We start from the raw sequence: 15,804 nt of genomic DNA, 5'->3' as shown, positions 1-15,804 counted from the left end.
GGTGTTGAAAAACATGAAGAGCCTGAAAAGGTGTGAAAAATATGAGAGCTTCAAAAGGTGTCAATAATAAGAGGTGCATGAAACAGTCTGAAAAATAGGAGGAGCATGAATCTGTCTGAAAAATAGGAGAAGCATGAAGCGGTGTTGAAAAAAATGAAGAGCCTGAAAAGGTGTGAAAAATATGAATAGCTTCAAAAGGTGTGAAATATATGAAGAGCGTCAAAAGGTGTCAAAAATGAGATGAGCATGAAACGGTCTGAAAAATAGGAGGAGCAAGAAACGGTGATCAAAAACATGAAGAGCCTGAAAAGGTGTGAAAAATATGAAGAGCTTCAAAAGGTGTGAAATACATGAGGAGCATGAAACTCTCTGAAAAATAGAAATAGCATGAAGCGGTGTTGAAAAACATGAAGAGCCTGAAAACGTGTGAAAATATGAAGAGCTTCAAAAATATGAAAATTATGAAGAGCTTCAAAAGGTGTGAAAAATTTGAAGAGATTCAAAAGGTGTCAAAATGAGATGAGCATGAAACGGTCTGAAAAATAGGAGGAGCATGAAGTGGTGTTGAAAAAAATGAAGAGCCTGAAAAGGTGTGAAATATATAAAGAGCTTCAAAAGGTGTCAAAAATATGAGGAGAATGAAACGGTCTGCAAATTAGGAGAAGCCTGAAATGGTGTTCAAAAACATGAAGAGCCTGAAAAGGTGTGAAAAACATGAAGAGCCTGAAAAGGTGTGAAATACATGAGGAGCATGAAACTCTCTGAAAAATAGAAGGAGCTTGAAGCGGTGTTCAAACATGAAGACCCTGAAAAGGTGTGAAAAATATGAAGAGCTTCAAACGGTGTCAAAAATATGAGGAGCATGAAACGGTCTGAAAAATAGGAGGAGCAAGAAGCCGTGTTCAAAAACATGAAGAGCCTGAAAAGGTCTGAAAAATATGAAGAGCTTGAAAAGGTGTGAAATATATGAAGAGCTTCAAAAGGTGTCAAAAATGAGATGAGCATGAAACGGTGTGAAAAATAGGAGGAGCATGAAGCGGTTTTGAAAAAAATGAATAGGCTGAAAAGGTGTGAAATATATGAAGAGCTTCAAGAGGTGTCAAAAATATGAAGAGCAGGAAATGGTCTGAAAAATAGGAGGAGCATGAAGCGGTGTTGAAAAACATGAAGAGTCTGAAAAGGTGTGAAAGATATGAAGAGTTTCAAAAGATGTCAAAAATATGAGGAGCATGAAACCGTCTGAAATATAGGAGAAGCATGAAGTGGTGTTGAAAAACATGAAGATCCTGAAAGGGTGTGAAAATTATGAAGAGCTTCAAAAGGTGTCAAAAATATGAGGAGCATGAAACGGTCTGAAAAATAGGAGGAGCAAGAAACGGTGATCAAAAACATGGAGAGCCTTAAAAGGTGTGAAAAATATGACGAGCTTCAAAAGGTGTGAAAAACATGAGGAGCATGAAACGGGCTGAAAAATAGGAGAAGCATGAAGTGGTGTTGAAAAACATGAAGAGCCTGAAAAAGTGTGAAAAATATAAAGAGCTTCAGAAGGTGTGAAAAATATTAAGAGCTTCAACAGGTGTCAAAAATTAGATGAGCATGAAACGGTCTGAAAAATTGGAGGAGCAAGAAGTAGTGTTGAAAAAAATGAAGAGCCTGAAAAGGTGTGAAAAATATGAAAAGCTTCAAAAGGTGTCAAAAATATGAGGAGCATGAAACGGTCTGAAATGTAGGTGGAGCATGAAGCGGTGTTGAAAAATATGAAGAGCCTGGAAAGGTGTGCAAAATATGAAGAGCTTCAAAAGGTGTGAAATATATGAAGAGCTTCAAAAGGTGTCGAAAATGACATGAGCATGAAACGGTCTGAAAAATAGGAGGTGCATTAAGCGGTGTTGAAAAACATGAAGAGCCTGAAAAGGTTTGAGAAATATGAAGAGCTTCAAAAGGTGTCAAAAATGAGATGAGCATGAAACGGTCTGAAAAATAGGAGGTGCATTAAGCGGTTTTAAAAATCATAAAGAGCCGAAAAATGTTTGAAAAATATGAAGAGCTTCAAAAGGTGTGAAAATATGAAGAGCTTCAAAAGGTGTCAAAATGAGATGAGCATGAATGGGTCTGAAAAACAGGAGGAGCATGAAACGGTGTGAAAAATAGGAGGAGCATGAAACGGTGTTTAAACAAATGAAGAGCCTGAAAAGGTGTGAAAATAAGTGAAGAGTTTCAAAAGGTTTGAAAAATATGAGGAGCATGAAATGGTCCGAAAAATAGGAGATGCATGAAGTTGTGTTGAAAAATATGAAGAGCCTGAAAAGGTGTGAAAAATATGAAGAGCTTCAAAAGGTGTCAAAAATTAGATGAGCATGAAACGGTCTGAAAAATCGGAGGAGCATGAAGCGGTGTTGAAAATCTTGAAGAGCCTGAAAAGGTGTGAAAATTATGAAGAGCTTCAAAAGGTGTGAAATACATGAGGAGAATGAAACTCTCTGAAAAATAGAAGGTGCATGAAGTGGTGTTCAAAAACATGAAGAGTCTGAAAAGGTTTGAAAAATATGAAGAGCTTCAAAATGTGTGAAAAATATGAGGAGCATGATATGGTTTCAAAAATAGGATTACCATGAAGCGGTGTTCAAAACATGAAGAGCCTGAAAAGTTTTGAAAAATATGAAAAGCTTCAAAAGGTGTCAAAAATGAGATGAGCATGAAACGTTCTGAAAAATAGGAGGTGCATGAAGCGGTGTTGAAAAACATGAAGAGCCTGAAAAGGTGTGAAATATATGAAGAGCTTCAAAAGGTGTCAAAAATATGAGGAGCATGAAACCGTCTGAAAAATCGGAGGAGCATGAAGCGTTGTTGAAAAACATGAAGAGCCTGAAAAGGTGTGAGAAATATGAAGAGCTTTAAAATGTGTCAAATTTATGAGGAGCATGAAACTCTCTGAAAAATAGGAGGAGCTGAAGCGGTGTTCAAAAACATGAAGAGCCTGAAAAAGTGTGAAAAATATGAAAAGTTTCTAAAGGTGTCAAAAATATGAGGAACATGAAATGTCTGAAAAATAGGAGGAGCATGAAGTGGTGTTGAAAAACATGAAGAGCTTGAAAAAGTGTGAAAAATATGAAGAGCTTCAAAAGGTGTCAAAATATGAGGAGCATGAAACCGTCTGAAAAATAGGAGGAATATGAAACGGTGTTCAAATACATGAAGAGCCTGAAAAGGTGTGAAAAATATGAAGAGCTTCAAAAGGTGTGAAATACATGAGGAGAATGGAACTCTCTGAAAAATAGAAGGAGCATGAAGTGGTGTTCAAAAACATGAAGAGGCTGAAAAGGTTTGAAAAATATGAAGAGCTTCAATATGTGTGAAAAATATGAGGAGCATGATATGGTTTCAAAAATAGGATTACCATGAAGCGGTGTTCAAAACATGAAGAGCCTGAAAAGTTTTGAAAAATATGAAAAGCTTCAAAAGGTGTCAAAAATGAGATGAGCATGAAACGTTCTGAAAAATAGGAGGTGCATGAAGCGGTGTTGAAAAACATGAAGAGCCTGAAAAGGTGTGAAAAAAATGAAGAGCTTCAAAAGGTGTCAAAAATATGAGGAGCATGAAACCGTCTGAAAAATCGGAGGAGCATGAAGCGTTTTTGAAAAACATGAAGAGCCTGAAAAGGTGTGAGAAATATGAAGAGCTTCAAAATGTGTCCAAAACATGAAGAGCATGAAACCCTCTTAAAAATAGGAGGAGGATGAAGCGGTGTTCAAAAACATGAAGAGCCTGAAAAGGTGTGAGAAATATGAAGAGCTTCAAAATGTGTCAAATATATGAGTGGCATGAAACGGTCTGCAAAAAAGGAGGAGCATGAAGTGGTGTTGAAAAACATGAAGAGCTTGAAAAAGTGTGAAAAATATGAAAGCTTCAAAAGGTGACAAAAATATGAGGAGCATGAAACGGTCTGAAAAATAGGAGGAACATGAAGTGGTGTTCAAAAACATGAAGAGCCTGAAAAGGTGTGTAAAATATGAAGAGCTTCAAAATGTGTCCAAAATATGACGAGCATGAAACCCTCTTAAAAATAGGAGGAGGATGAAGCGGTGTTCAAAAACATGAAGAGCCTGAAAAGGTGTGAAAAACATGAAGAGCTTAAAATGTGTCCAAAATATGACGAGCATGAAACCCTCTTAAAAATAGGAGGAGGATGAAGCGGTGTTCAAAAACATGAAGAGCCTGAAAATGTGTGCAAAATATGAAGAGCTTCAAAAGGAGTGAAATACATGAGGAGCATGAAAAGGTGTTCAAAAACATGCAGAGACTTAAAAGGTGCGAAAAGTATGAAGAGCTTCAAAAAGTGTCAAAAATTAGATTAGCATGAAAGGGTCTGAAAAATAGGAGGAGCCTGAAGAGGTGTTGAAAAACATGAAGAGGCTGAAAAAGTGTGAAAAATATGAAGAGCTTCAAAAATATGAAAATTATGAACAGCTTCAAAAGGTGTGAAAAATATGAAGAGCTTCAAAAGATGTCAAAAATGAGATGAGCATGAAACGGTCTGAAAAATGGAGGAGCATGAAGTGGTGTTGAAAATCATGAAGAGCCTGAAAAGGTGTGAAATATATGCAGAGCTTCAAAAGGTGTCAAAAATATGAGGAGAATGAAACCGTCTGAAAAATACGAGGAGCATGAAGTGTTGTTGAAATACATGAAGAGCCTGAAAAGGTGTCAAAAATATGAGGAGCTTCAAAAGGTGTCAAAAATATGAGGAGCATGAAACGGTCCGAAAAATAGGAGGATCATGAAGCGGTGTTGAAAAACATGAAGAGCCTGAAAAGGTGTGAAAAATATGAAGAGCTGAAATGGTGTCAAAAATATGAGGAGCATGAAACGGTCTGAAAAATAGGACGAGCATAAGCGGTGTTCAAAAACATGAGCAGCCTGAAAAGGTGTGAAAAATATGAAGACCTTCAAAAGGTGTGAAAAATATGAAGAGCTTCAAAAGGTGTCAAAAATTAGATTAGCATGAAAGGGTGTGAAAATTAGGAGGAGCATGAAGTGGTGTTGAAAATCATCAAGAGCCTGAAAAGGTGTGAAATGTATGAACAGCTTCAAAAGGTGTGAAAATTATGAAGAGCTTCAAAAGGTGTCAAAATTATGAGGAGCATGAAACGGTCTGAAAAATAAGCGGAGCATGAAACGGTGTGGAAAAACATGAAGAGCCTGAAAAGGTGTGAAAAATATGAAGAGCTTCAAAAGGGGTGAATTATATCAGGAGCATGAAAAGTTCTGAAAATTAGGAGGACCATGAAGCGGTGTTCAAAAACATAAAGAGCCTGAAAATGTGTGAAAAATATGAAGAGCTTCAAAAGATGTCAAAAATATGAGGAGCATGAAACATTCTGAAAAATAGGAGGAGCATGAAGCGGTGTTGAAAAACATGAAGAGCCTGAAAAGGTGTGGAAAATATATAGAGCTTCAAAAGATGTCAAAATATGAGGAGCATGAAACTGTCTGAAAAATAGGAGGAGCATGAAGCAGTGTTCAAAAACATGAAGAGCCTGAAAAGGTGTGAAAATATGAAGTGCTTCAAAAGGTGTCAAAAATGAGATCTGCATGAAATGGTCTGAAAAATAGGAGGAGCATGAAGCGGTGTTCAAAAACATGAAGAGCCTGAAAAAGTGTGAAAAATATGAAGAGCTTCAAAAGGTGTCAAAATTAGAAGGAGCATGAAAGGGTCCGCAAACCTTGAGGAGCATGAGGTGGTGTTGAAAAACATGAAGAGCCTGAAAAGGTGTGAAAAATATGAAAAGCTTCAAAAGATGTCAAAAATATGAGGAGCATGAAACGGTCTGAAAAATAGGAGGAGCATGAAGTTGTGTTGAAAAACTTGAAGAGCCTGAAAAGGTGTGAAATATATGAAGAGCTTCAAAAGTTGTGAAAAATATGAAGAGCTTCAAAATGTGTGAAATTCATGAGGAGCATGAAACGGTCTGAAAAATAGGAGGAGCATAAAGCTGTGTTCAAAACATGAAGAGCTGAAAAGTTGTGAAAAATATGAAGAGCTTCAAAAGGTTTCAAAACTATGAGGAGCATGAAACGGGCTGAAAAATAGGAGGAGCATGAAGCGTTGTTGAAAAGAATGAAGAGCTTGAAAACGTGAGAAAAATATGAAGACCTTCAAAAGCTGTCAAAAATATAGGAGAAGGAAACGGTCTGAAAAATAGGAGGAGCATGAAACGGTGTTCAAAACATGAAGAGCTGAAAAGGTGTGAAAAATATGAAGAGCTTCAAAAGGTGTCAAAAATATGAGGAGCATGAAACTCTCTGAAAAATAGGAGGAGCATGAAGCGGCGTTGAAAAACATGAAGAGCCTGAAAAGATGTGAAAAATATGAAGAGCTTCAAAAGTTGTCAAATATATGAGGAGCATGAAACGGTCTGAAAAATAGGAGGAGCATGAAGCTCTGTTCAAAAACATGAAGAGCCTGAAAAGGTGTGAAATATATGAAGAGCTTCAAAAGGTGTGAAAAATATGAAGAGCTTCAAAAGGTGTCAAAAATAGGAGGAGCATGAAACTCTATGAAAAATAGGAGGAGCAAGAAGTGGTGTTCAAAACATGAAGAGCCTGAAAAGGTGTGAAAATTATGAAAGCTGCAAAAGGTGTCAAAAATATGAGGAGCATGAAACGATCCGAAAAATATGAGGAGCATGAAGGGCTGTTGAAAATCATAAAGAGCCTGAAAAGTTGTGAAAAATATGAAGAGCTTCAAAAGATGTGAAAAACATGAAGAGCTTCAAAAGTTGTCAAAATGAGATGAGCATGAAACGGTCTGAAAAACAGGAGGAGCATGAAGTCGTGTTGAAAAAAATGAAAAATCTGAAAAGGTGTGAAATATATGAAGAGCTTCAAAAGGTGTCAAAAATATGAGGAGCATGAAACGGTCTGCAAAATAGGAGGAGCATGAAATGGTGTTCAAAAACATGAAGAGCCTGAAAAGTTGTGAAAAATATGAAGAGCTTCAAAAGGTGTCAAAAATATGAGGAGCATGAAAAGTTCTGAAAATTAGGAGGAGCAGGAAGCAGTGTTGAAAAACATGAAGAGCCTGAAAATGTGTGAAAAATTTGAAGAGCTACAAAAGGTGTCAAAAATATGAGGAGCATTAAACGGTCTGAAAAATAGGAGTAGCATGAAGCGGTGTTCAAAAACAGGAAGAGCCTGAAAATTTGTTAAAAAAATGAAGAGCTTCAAAAGGTGTCAAAAATATGAGGAGCATGAAACGGTCTGAAAAATAGGAGGATTATGAAACGGTGTTCAAAAATATGAAGAGCCTGAAAAGGTGTGAAAAATATGAAGAGCATCAAAAGATGTGAAAAATATGAAGAGCTTCAAAAGGTGTAAAAAATATGAGGAGCATGAAACGGTCTGAAAAATAGGAAGAGCATGAAACGGTGTTCAAACAAATCAAGAGCCTGAAAAGGTGTGAAAAATATGAAGAGCTTCAAAAGGTTTGAAAAACATGAGGAGCATGAAATGGTCCGAAAAATAGGAGATGCATGAAGTTGTGTTGAAAAACATGAAGAGCCTGAAAAGGTTTGAGAAATATGAAGAGCTTCAAAAGGTGTCAAAAATGAGGTGAGCATGAAACGGTCTGAAAAATAGGAGGTGCATTAAGCGGTGTTGAAAAACATGAAGAACCTTAAAAGGTTTGAGAAATATGAAGAGCTTCAAAAGGTGTCAAAAATATGAGTAGCATGAAACGGTCTGAAAAATCGGAGGTGCATGAAGCGGTGTTGAAAAACATGAAGAGCCTGAAAAGGTGTGAGAAATATGAAGAGCTTCAAAAGGTGTCAAAAATATGAGTAGCATGAAACGGTCTGCAAAAAAGGAGGAGCATGAAGTGGTGTTGAAAAACATGAAGAGCTTGAAAAGGTGTGAAAAATATGAAAGCTTCAAAAGGTGTCGAAAATATGAGGAGCATGAAACTGTCTCAAAAATAGGAGGAGCATGAATCGGTGTTCAAAAACATGAAGAGCCTGAAAAGGTGTGAAAAATATGAAGAGCTTCAAAATGTGTCAAAAATATGACGAGCATGAAACCCTCTTAAAAATAGGAGGAGGATGAAGCTGTGTTCAAAAACAAGAAGAACCTGAAAATTTGTGCAAAATATGAAGAGCTTCAAAAGGAGTGAAATACATGAGGAGAATGAAAAGGTGTTCAAAAACATGCAGAGACTTAAAAGGTGTGAAAAGTATGAAGAGCTTCAAAAAGTGCCAAAAATTCGATTAGCATGAAAGGGTCTGAAAAATAGGAGGAGCCTGAAGAGTTGTTGAAAAACATGAAGAGCCTGAAAAAGTGTGAAAAATATGAAGAGCTTCAAAAATATGAAAATTATGAAGAGCTTCAAAAGGTGTGAAAAATATGAAGAGCTTCAAAATATGTCAAAAATGAGATGAGCATGAAACGGTCTGAAAAATAGGAGGAGCATGAAGTGGTGTTGAAAATCATGAAGAGCCTGAAAATGTGTGAAATATATGTAGAGCTTCAAAAGTTGTCAAATATATGAGGAGCATGTAACGGTCTGAAAAATACGAGGAGCATGAAGTTGTGTTGAAAAACATGAAGAGCCTGAAAAGGTGTGAAATATATGAAGAGCTTCAAAAGGTGTAAAAATATGAGGAGCATGAAACGGTCTGAAAAATAGGAGGATCATGATGTGGTGTTGAAAAACCGGAAGAGCCTGAAAAGGTGTGATAAATATGAAAAGCTTAAAAAGGTGTCAAAAATATGAGGAGAATGAAACGGTCTGAAAAATAGGAGGAGCATGAAGTTGTGTTGAAAAACATGAAGAGCTGAAAAGGTGTGATAAATATGAAGAGTTTCAAAACGTGTCAAAAAGATGAGGAGCATGAAATGGTCTGAAAAATAGGAGGAGCATGAAGCGGTGTTGAAAAATATGAAGAGCCTGAAAAGGTGTGCAAAATATGAAGAGCTTCAAAATTTGTCAAATATATGAGGAGCATGAAACGTTTTGAAAAATAGGACGAGCATGAAACGGTGTTCAAAAACATGAAGAGCTTGAAAAGGTGTGAAAAATATGAAGAGCTTCAAAAGGTGTCAAAAATATGGGAGCATGAAACGGTCTGCAAAATAGGAGGACCATGAAGCGGTGTTCAAAAACATGAAGACCTGAAAACGTGTGAAAAATATGAAGAGCTTCAAAAGGTGTCAAAAATATGAGGAGCATGAAACGGTCTGAAAAATAGGAGGAGCATGAAGCGGTGTTCAAAAACATGAAGAGGCTGAAAAGGTGTGAAATATATGAAGAGCTTCAAAAGGTGTGAAAAATATGAGGAGCATGAAACGGTCTGAAAAATAGGAGGAGCATGAAGCGGTGTTGAAAAACATGAAGAGCCTGAAAACGTGTGAAAAATATGAAGAGCTTCAAAAGGTTTGAAAAATATGAAGAGCTTCAAAAGGTGTCAAAAAGGAGATCTGCATGAAACTGTCTGAAAAATAGGAGGAGCATGAAGTGGTGTTGAAAAAAATGAAGAGCCTGAAAAGGTGTGAAAAATATGAAGAGCTTCAAATGCTGTCAAAAATATGAGGAGCATGAAACGTTTTGAAAAATAGGACGAGCATGAAGCGGTGTTCAAAAACATGAAGAGCCTGAAAAGGTTTGCAAAATATGAAGAGCTTCAAAAGGTGTGAAATATATGAGGAGCATAAAACGGTGTTCAAAAACATGCAGAGACTGAAAAGGTGTGAAAAATATGAAGAGCTTCAAAAGATGTCAAAAATGAGATGAGCATGAAACGGTCTGAAAAATAGGAGGAGCATGAAGTGGTGTTGAAAATCATGAAGAGCCTGAAAAGGTGTGAAATATATGCAGAGCTTCAAAAGGTGTCAAAAATATGAGGAGAATGAAACCGTCTGAAAAATACGAGGAGCATGAAGTGTTGTTGAAAAACATGAAGAGCCTGAAAAGGTGTGAAAAATATGAAGAGCTTCAAAAGGTGTCAAAAATATGAGGAGCATGATATGGTTTGAAAAATAGGATTAGCATGAAGCGGTGTTCAAAAACCTGAAGAGCCTGAAAATATGTGAAAAATATGAAAAGCTTCAAAAGGTGTCAAAAATGAGATGAGCATGAAACGGTCTGAAAAATAGGAGGTGCATTAAGTGGTGTTGAAAAACATGAAGAGCCTGAAAAGGTTTGAGAAATATGAAGAGCTTCAAAAGGTGTCAAAAATATGAGGAGCATTAAACTCTCAGAAAAATAGGAGGAGGATGAAGCGGTGTTCAAAAACATGAAGAGCCTGAAAATGTGTGCAAAATATGAAGAGCTTCAAAAGGAGTGAAATACATGAGGAGCATGAAAAGGTGTTCAAAAACATGCAGAGACTTAAAAGGTGTGAAAAGTATGAAGAGCTTCAAAAAGTGTCAAAAATTAGATTAGCATGAAAGGGTCTGAAAAATAGGAGGAGCCTGAAGAGGTGTTGAAAAACATGAAGAGGCTGAAAAAGTGTGAAAAATATGAAGAGCTTCAAAAATATGAAAATCATGAAGAGCTTCAAAAGGTATGAAAAATATGAAGAGCTTCAAAATATGTCAAAAATGAGATGAGCATTAAACGGTCTGAAAAATAGGAGGAGCATGAAGTGGTGTTGAAAATCATGAAGAGCCTGAAAAGGTGTGGAAAATATATAGAGCTTCAAAAGATGTCAAAATATGAGGAGCATGAAACTGTCTGAAAAATAGGAGGAGCATGAAGCAGTGTTCAAAAACATGAAGAGCCTGAAAAGGTGTGAAAATATGAAGTGCTTCAAAAGGTGTCAAAAATGAGATCTGCATGAAATGGTCTGAAAAATAGGAGGAGCATGAAGCAGTGTTCAAAAACATGAAGAGCCTGAAAAGGTGTGAAAATATGAAGTGCTTCAAAAGGTGTCAAAAATGAGATCTGCATGAAATGGTCTGAAAAATAGGAGGAGCATGAAGCGGTGTTCAAAAACATGAAGAGCCTGAAAAAGTGTGAAAAATATGAAGAGCTTCAAAAGGTGTCAAAAATAGGAGGAGCATGAAACTCTATGAAAAATAGGAGGAGCAAGAAGTGGTGTTCAAAACATGAAGAGCCTGAAAAGGTGTGAAAATTATGAAAGCTGCAAAAGGTGTCAAAAATATGAGGAGCATGAAACGATCCAAAAAATATGAGGAGCATGAAGGGCTGTTGAAAATCATAAAGAGCCTGAAAAGTTGTGAAAAATATGAAGAGCTTCAAAAGATGTGAAAAACATGAAGAGCTTCAAAAGTTGTCAAAATGAGATGAGCATGAAACGGTCTGAAAAACAGGAGGAGCATGAAGTCGTGTTGAAAAAAATGAAAAATCTGAAAAGGTGTGAAATATATGAAGAGCTTCAAAAGGTGTCAAAAATATGAGGAGCATGAAACGGTCTGCAAAATAGGAGGAGCATGAAATGGTGTTCAAAAACATGAAGAGCCTGAAAAGTTGTGAAAAATATGAAGAGCTTCAAAAGGTGTCAAAAATATGAGGAGCATGAAAAGTTCTGAAAATTAGGAGGAGCAGGAAGCAGTGTTGAAAAACATGAAGAGCCTGAAAATGTGTGAAAAATTTGAAGAGCTACAAAAGGTGTCAAAAATATGAGGAGCATTAAACGGTCTGAAAAATAGGAGTAGCATGAAGCGGTGTTCAAAAACAGGAAGAGCCTGAAAATTTGTTAAAAAAATGAAGAGCTTCAAAAGGTGTCAAAAATATGAGGAGCATGAAACGGTCTGAAAAATAGGAGGATTATGAAACGGTGTTCAAAAATATGAAGAGCCTGAAAAGGTGTGAAAAATATGAAGAGCATCAAAAGATGTGAAAAATATGAAGAGCTTCAAAAGGTGTAAAAAATATGAGGAGCATGAAACGGTCTGAAAAATAGGAAGAGCATGAAACGGTGTTCAAACAAATCAAGAGCCTGAAAAGGTGTGAAAAATATGAAGAGCTTCAAAAGGTTTGAAAAACATGAGGAGCATGAAACGGTCCGAAAAATAGGAGATGCATGAAGTTGTGTTGAAAAACATGAAGAGCCTGAAAAGGTTTGAGAAATATGAAGAGCTTCAAAAGGTGTCAAAAATGAGGTGAGCATGAAACGGTCTGAAAAATAGGAGGTGCATTAAGCGGTGTTGAAAAACATGAAGAACCTTAAAAGGTTTGAGAAATATGAAGAGCTTCAAAAGGTGTCAAAAATATGAGTAGCATGAAACGGTCTGAAAAATCGGAGGTGCATGAAGCGGTGTTGAAAAACATGAAGAGCCTGAAAAGGTGTGAGAAATATGAAGAGCTTCAAAAGGTGTCAAAAATATGAGTAGCATGAAACGGTCTGCAAAAAAGGAGGAGCATGAAGTGGTGTTGAAAAACATGAAGAGCTTGAAAAGGTGTGAAAAATATGAAAGCTTCAAAAGGTGTCGAAAATATGAGGAGCATGAAACTGTCTCAAAAATAGGAGGAGCATGAATCGGTGTTCAAAAACATGAAGAGCCTGAAAAGGTGTGAAAAATATGAAGAGATTCAAAATGTGTCAAAAATATGACGAGCATGAAACCCTCTTAAAAATAGGAGGAGGATGAAGCTGTGTTCAAAAACAAGAAGAACCTGAAAATTTGTGCAAAATATGAAGAGCTTCAAAAGGAGTGAAATACATGAGGAGAATGAAAAGGTGTTCAAAAACATGCAGAGACTTAAAAGGTGTGAAAAGTATGAAGAGCTTCAAAAAGTGCCAAAAATTCGATTAGCATGAAAGGGTCTGAAAAATAGGAGGAGCCTGAAGAGGTGTTGAAAAACATGAAGAGGCTGAAAAAGTGTGAAAAATATGAAGAGCTTCAAAAATATGAAAATCATGAAGAGCTTCAAAAGGTATGAAAAATATGAAGAGCTTCAAAATATGTCAAAAATGAGATGAGCATTAATCGGTCTGAAAAATAGGAGGAGCATGAAGTGGTGTTGAAAATCATGAAGAGCCTGAAAAGGTGTGAAATATATGCAGAGCTTTTTTTTTTTTTTTTTCTTTTTTAATTTTTATTATTATTATTTTTTTTTCCCAGTGGGTTTTGTCATACATTGATATGAATCAGCCATGGATTTACATGTATTCTCAATCCCGATCCCCCCTCCCACCTCCCTCTCCACCCGATTCCTCTGGGTCTTCCCAGTGCACCAGGCCCGAGCACTTGTCTCGTGCATCCCACCTGGGCTGGTGATCTGTTTCACCATAGATAGCATACATGCTGTTCTTTTCAAATATCCCACCCTCACATTCTCCCACAAAGTTCAAAAGTCTGTTCTGTGTTTCTGTGTCTCTTTTTCTGTTCTGCATATAGGGTTATCGTTATCACCTTTCTAAATTCCATATACATGTGTCAGTATGCTGTAATGTTCTTTATCTTTCTGGCTTACTTCACTCTGTATAATGGGCTCCAGCTTCATCCATCTCATTAGGACTGGTTCAAATGAATTCTTTTTAATGGCTGAGTAATATTCCATGGTGTATATGTACCACAGCTTCCTTATCCATTCATCTGCTGATGGGCATCTAGGTTGCTTCCATGTCCTGGCTATTATAAACAGTGCTGCGATGAACATTGGGGTGCACATGTCTCTTTCAGATCTGGTTTCCTCAGTGTGTATGCCCAGAAGTGGGATTGCTGGGTCATATGGCAGTTCTATTTCCAGTTTTTTAAGAAATCTCCACACTGTTTTCCATAGCGGCTGTACTAGTTTGCATTCCCACCAACAGTGTAAGAGGGTTCCCTTTTCTCCACACCCTCTCCAGCATTTATTGCTTGTAGACTTTTGGATAGCAGCCATCCTGACTGGCGTGTAATGGTACCTCATTGTGGTTTTGATTTGCATTTCTCTAATAATGAGTGATGTTGAGCATCTTTTCATGTGTTTGTTAGCCATCTGTATGTCTTCTTTGGAGAAATGTCTGTTTAGTTCTTTGGCCCATTTTTTGATTGGGTCATTTATTTTTCTGGAATTGAGCTGCAGGAGTTGCTTGTATATTTTTGAGATTAATCCTTTGTCTGTTTCTTCATTTGCTATTATTTTCTCCCAATCTGAGGGCTGTCTTTTCACCTTACTTATAGTTTCCTTTGTAGTGCAAAAGCTTTTAAGTTTCATTAGGTCCCATTTGTTTAGTTTTGCTTTTATTTCCAATATTCTGGGAGGTGGGTCATAGAGGATCTTGCTTTGATTTATGTCAGAGAGTGTTTTGCCTATGTTCTCCTCTAGGAGTTTTATAGTTTCTGGTCTTACATTTAGATCTTTAATCCATTTTGAGTTTATTTTTGTGTATGGTGTTAGAAAGTGTTCTAGTTTCATTCTTTTACAAGTGGTTGACCAGTTTTCCCAGCACCACTTGTTAAAGAGGTTGTCTTTTTTCCATTGTATATCCTTGCCTCCTTTGTCAAAAATAAGGTGTCCATAGGTTCGTGGATTTATCTCTGGGCTTTCTATTCTGTTCCATTGATCTATATTTCTGTCTTTGTGCCAGTACCATACTGTCTTGATGACTGTGGCTTTGTAGTAGAGTCTGAAGTCAGGCAGGTTGATTCCTCCAGTTCCATTCTTCTTTCTCAAGATTACTTTGGCTATTCGAGGTTTTTTGTATTTCCATACAAATTGTGAAATTCTTTGGTCTAGTTCTGTGAAAAATACCGTTGGTAGCTTGATAGGGATTGCATTGAATCTATAGACTGCTTTGGGTAGAATAGCCATTTTGACAATATTAATTCTTCCAATCCATGAACACGGTATGTTTCTCCATCTGTTTGTGTCCTCTTTGATTTCTTTCATCAGTGTTTCATAGTTTTCTATGTATAGGTCCTTTGTTTCTTTAGGTAGATATACTCCTAAGTATTTTATTCTTTTTGTTGCAATGGTGAATGGTATTGTTTCCTTAATTTCTCTGTCTGTTTTTTCATTGTTAGTATATAGGAATGCAAGGGATTTCTGTGTGTTAATTTTATATCCTGCAACTTTACTATATTCATTGATTAGCTCTAGTAATTTTCTGGTAGAATCTTTAGGGTTTTCTATGTAGAGGATCATGTCATCTGCAAACAGTGAGAGTTTTACTTCTTCTTTTCCTATCTGGATTCCTTTTACTTCTTTTTCTGCTCTGATTGCTGTGGCCAGCACTTCCAACACTATGTTGAATAGTAGTGGTGAGAGTGGGCACCCTTGTCTTGTTCCTGATTTCAGGGGAAATGCCTTCAATTTTTCACCATTGAGGGTGATGCTTGCTGTGGGTTTGTCATATATAGCTTTTATTATGTTGAGGTATGTTCCTTCTATTCCTGCTTTTTGGAGAGTTTTAATCATAAATGAGTGTTGAATTTTGTCAAAGGCTTTCTCTGCATCTATTGAGATAATCATATGGTTTTTATCTTTCAATTTGTTAATGTGGTGTATTACATTGATTGATTTGCGGATATTAAAAAATCCTTGCATTCCTGGGATAAAGCCCACTTGGTCATGGTGTATGATTTTTTTAATATGTTGTTGGATTCTGTTTGCTAGAATTTTGTTAAGGATTTTTGCATCTATGTTCATCAGTGATATTGGCCTGTAGTTTTCTTTTTTTGTGGCATCTTTGTCTGGTTTTGGAATTAGGGTGATGGTGGCCTCATAGAATGAGTTTGGAAGCTTACCTTCTTCTGCAATTTTCTGGAAGAGTTTGAGTAAGATAGGTGTTAGCTCTTCTCTAAATTTTTGGTAGAATTCAGCTGTGAAGCCATCTGGTCCTGGGCTTTTGTTTGCTGGAA

Source organism: Dama dama, chromosome 8, assembly GCF_033118175.1.
Source record: "Dama dama isolate Ldn47 chromosome 8, ASM3311817v1, whole genome shotgun sequence".
NCBI lineage: Eukaryota > Metazoa > Chordata > Mammalia > Artiodactyla > Cervidae > Dama > Dama dama.
Note: the sequence above shows the minus strand (reverse complement) of the source record.